The 4,795-nt window shown below is 35.9% G+C and overlaps 1 pseudogene across 1 annotated transcript; it reads left to right on the top strand.

Moving 5' to 3' along the window:
- The first annotated feature begins 256 nt into the window (after positions 1-256).
- LOC308557510 (beta-hexosaminidase subunit beta pseudogene) lies at positions 257-4,590 on the top strand (annotated as a pseudogene). Its single transcript has 2 exons — positions 257-338; positions 3,924-4,590. The product of its transcript is annotated as a beta-hexosaminidase subunit beta pseudogene (transcript).
- Positions 4,591-4,795: the final 205 nt, after the last annotated feature.

The raw sequence follows: 4,795 nt of genomic DNA, 5'->3' as shown, positions 1-4,795 counted from the left end.
AGTGTGTCTTTCCTAGTAACAGGGATATTACTATCTTTTGATGATATTTAGAGAATATTTCTACAGTACAAAAGATCAAGATAAAAATATTTTTCAAAAGACTTATACATTGTAAACCACAGTTCTGTGTGCTTTATGTACACTTAAATTATGATTTAGAAATTAAAATAATTTCATATTAACTTCTACAAAATAAGCCTTTCTCAAATGATCCCCAAGCCAAGAAGAAAGGAAGGAGCTGCAATTTAATGAAAAGATGGTCTCCAATTCTGAGATAAAGGAGCCACAGATAAAAATTATAATAATAAATGTCAATGCTGCCGAGATAACTTTTACCCGTAAGAAAAAAAACCAGAAATCCCCAATCTCAATCAATTCAATAGAAAGCAGAAACAGAAGTTGAAAATAAGCAAAATAAAATATTTTTTTAATAATGAAAGTAAAATCACATGGTAAACAGAAAATAATAAATATGATAGTAGAAACAACTCCAAATGTATTGCTAATTATAATATATGTAAATAAACAGTTTAAAGAAAACTGCATTAAAGTATAATAAAAATTCAGGTATATGTTAATTAAAATAGGTACTTAAACATAATGGCATAGAAAGATTGAGCACAGCCCCGTCGGTGTGGCTCAGTGAGTTGGGCATCATCTCATGCACCAAGAGGTCGCCGGTTCGATTCCTGGTCAGGGCACATGCCCCTGTTGGGGGCTTGACCCTGAGTAGGGGGCGTCCAGGAGGCAGCCGATGGATGTTTCTCTCTCATCAATGTTTCTATCTCTCCTTCTCCCTTCCTCTCTTTCTAAAAAAAATCAATAAAAACATATTTTAGAAAAAAGAAAGATTGAACACAAAGCCATAGAAAAAGATACTACATAAGAGCATCCAAAAGAAAGGTGAATATATATGTGTGTGTGTGTGTGTGTGTGTGTGTATTCAACATGAAATACAGATTAAATAAAAAATCATTACTAAAGATTAGAATTGATACATAATGGGAAAAGGTATAACTTAAATATACCTAATTAGCCTCAAAGTATTTAAAGCAAAAATGTATAGAAATAAAATACCAGAAGAAATTTACAAACCCATAAACTTCTATTAAGAAGTTAAAAAAAATATTAAGAAGCTAGATTTGAAAATCATAATTAATAATTTGATCGAAGTACAAATACAGAACTGGCACCAAAGTCTAAATAATACACATTGTTATTGTGAATCATATACGGGGGTGGACAAAATAGGTTTCCAGTTGTTCGTATGGAAAAAGACGTGCAGGTCATGATTTTGCAGTAGCTTTATGAAGCCTGTGTTTCCTGTACTCACAACTATAAGTCTACTGTTGCCCATCCTGCGCAGTACGTTAGAAAAAGTAACCACATGGGGATACTGGCTGGGAATATAAAACAGAGCAACCTTAATGGGAAGGAACTTGATGATGCCTGACTGAATCTATCCTTTCACCCAGACATCTCACTTCTAAGAACTTATCCCAAAAATACATCTGCAAAATATGAAAAAATATATATACAGCAATATATTCCCATTCAGTTTGTAATAGCAAGAAGGCTGTAAAACAACCCAAAGGTGCACAAGCAGGTTGCTGGCTGAATAAACCCCGGCACGTCCCGATCATGCAGCTGTAAGAAGTGAGGAGCGTCTGTTTACTGACATGGACTAATGCCCAGTACATACAGCTTTTATTTTGTTTTCCAGGATATAGTTTAAGTGAAAAAGGCAAAGTGAAGTATATGTGTGCGATGCTACTACTTACCCGAGAGAGTAATGATATCTATGTATCTATATCCATGTCTTTATATCTCAATATTCAGGGTGCCCAAGAATTGTATCCACACTGTAACAGCTGGTAGCTCAATTTTGAAAATGAAGGTTTATTTTAATAAACCTTGCCTTTATAATTCTTCAAAGTGCATGTATACATTTTGGGGGGACACCCTATATATCTATCTATGGAAGACTAAACCAAAAAAATATTTTAATCTATAATCCAGCAATTGTATTCCTAGGCATATACCAAAGAGAAGACATACATATCCACACAGAAACTTGACCAGGAGAGCTCACATTATTCATAATAGAGGAGAGCATTATTCATAATAGCCCCAAATGGAAACAACCCAGATGTCTATCAACTGATACATAACAAATTGTGTTATATCCTTATAATAGAATATTATTCAGCCATTAAAAAATGAAATATTGATTCATGCTACAAAATGAATGAACCTTGACTGCATTTTGCTAAATGAAAGAAGTCAGTCACAAAAGGCCACATCTTGAAAAGTCCAGACTAGGCCCATGCAAAGAGAAAGAAAGTAGATTAGTGGTTGCCGGGAACCAGAGGGAAGGGGAACTAGAGAGTGGCTACTAATAGGTCTGGAGTTCCTTTGGGGGGAGATGAAATATTACGAAATTAGTGATGATGGTTGCACAACCTTGTAAACATAATTTTCAAAAACACTGAATTATATACTTTAAAGGGTGACTATTATAGTATATTAATTATATCTCAATAAAAATGTTTTTGACCTTAATAGAGAGAGGCCACAGAGCAGAAGGGTAGGGATAAGAATGGGATTTCTCTGAACACACATTGATAGAGTTGATTTTAGAATCATGTAAATGTTAAATAGTTATAAAAGCAAACTTAAAAATTAAAAAGCAACCCCTACAAGTCTACTTCTGGCATGGCAATGTGAGAACCTCCACGGTCCCATAGTGCAACTGGAAAAATCACTTTAAAAAATTCAATTATTTATAAACGGTCTTTAGACCATACAGCAAATGAAGAAACATTTATTCAAGGAATCCTACTAAGACTCAGTGAGAACAGTGAGAGTCTTTGGCATCTGAACAACCCATTCCCTCCCCCATCCCAACTCAGAGTGATGGAAACTCCACTCCAGAGGGATGCAGCAAAAACCCCAGGGTCCCATCTCCCACCCAATCCCCACTCCTAGGGCACAGGCTCTGCCCTGAGTTTGGCACACTGAAAATACTGGGATCTAATTCCCCTCACCCCAATTCATTCATAAAGCAGAGGTTTTATGCCCAGACAAGCAAAGAAATGGAGAATAGAAAAGCAGAGAAAATTAATACATCCCAAAGTTGGTTCTTTAAAAAAAACAGCGAAGTTGATAAACCTTCAGCTAGATTAATAGAGAAGGGGTGGAGGGAGAGGGCTCAAATGTAAAAAGGGACATTACTACTCATGTTACTGTAGCCTGGCAGGTGTGGCTCTGTGGTTGAGCGACCCATGCACCAAGGGGTCACCCATTCGATTCCCAGCCAGGGCACATGCCCCAGTTGCCAACTTGGTCCCCAGTAGCAGCAGATCAATGTTTCTCTCTCACCAATGTTTCTACCTCTCTCTCCCTCTCCCCTCTCTAAAATCAATAAAAACATATTTTTTAAAAAAGAATTATAAAGAAATATTATGAACAACTGTATACCAATAAATTAGGTAACTTAGATCAAATGGACAAGTTCCTTAAAAGACACAAACTAAATGAGTCGAGAAGAAATAGAAAATCTGAACAGACCTAAACAAGTAAAAAGACTGAATTTGTAATTTAAAAAATTATCCACAAAGTTTATACCCAGATGACTTAGTTGATGAATTCCCCATCCAGTTTTATTGATATAATTTAAATGTAATTTTGTATAAGTTTAAGGTGTATAACACAATGATATCATATATGTATATATTGTGAGATGATTACCATCCCCTGGTGAATGCTACCAAACATTTAAAAAGGGATTAACACTAACTCTTTATAAACGTTTCCAGGATATAAAAGATGAGGGAATTCTTCCCATTTTATTCTCTAAAACCAGTATCAAACTGATACCAAAACCAGACAAATATATCTCAAGAAATAAAAACTGCACCAAGACCCTTATCAGAGCATCACTTTTCCAGAGTTAGGCAATAAAGGAAGCTATTCTTTGTCTCATGTTCACACACCAAATGAAGTCCATACAATGATTAATTGTACCCGATCACAGGGACTCAAGTCATACAGGATTTGATACCCCTGGGCATACAGTCTTGGGGGAAAGGTCAAAAAATCTCCTGACTCCCTGTTACGGTGAGCATCGGTCTGGGATTTTGGACCTATAAACCCTATTTTGAATACAATTTACAGCTTCCTGTCTAAATTTTTCAAAGATATTAGTTTATTTCCAGATCGGTTCATTCATTTGGGAGATGAAGTGAATTTGATTGTTGGGAGTCCAATCCAGACATCCAGGATTTCATGAAGCAGAAAGGCTTAGGCAAAGATGTTAGAAAACTAGAATCTTTCTGTGTTCAAAAGCTTTTGGATATTATTTCAACTGTAAAGAAGGGACCCAGAGTCTGGCAAGAGGTTTTGATGATAAAATGAAGCTTCAGCAAAGCCTGTAATTCAAGTGCAGAGACAGGAAGGGATGCTAATGAACTGGGTGTAATCACAGCAGCTGGCTTCCCTGTGATCCTTTCTGTTCTGTGGTACTCAGATTGGATCAGTTATGGACAAGACTGGATAAATTACTATAGAGTGGAACCTCTTATTTTTTAAAATGTCTACCAGTTTAAATATATATATTTTCCATTTGCAGTTAGTAATGAAATGTACCAAATATTCTCCCTCACACTTATAAGTGTAGATGCAGAAATCCTCAACAAGATACTAGCAAACCAAAATCTCTACCTGAAAAAGGCATCTACAAAAAACCCACAGCTGATATCATCGTACTCAGTGATGAAGGACTGAATGCCTTCCC

Source organism: Miniopterus schreibersii, assembly GCF_964146895.1.
Source record: "Miniopterus schreibersii genome assembly, chromosome: 5".
Lineage (NCBI taxonomy): Eukaryota > Metazoa > Chordata > Mammalia > Chiroptera > Miniopteridae > Miniopterus > Miniopterus schreibersii.
Note: the sequence above shows the minus strand (reverse complement) of the source record. Positions and strands in the feature narration are given on the sequence as shown.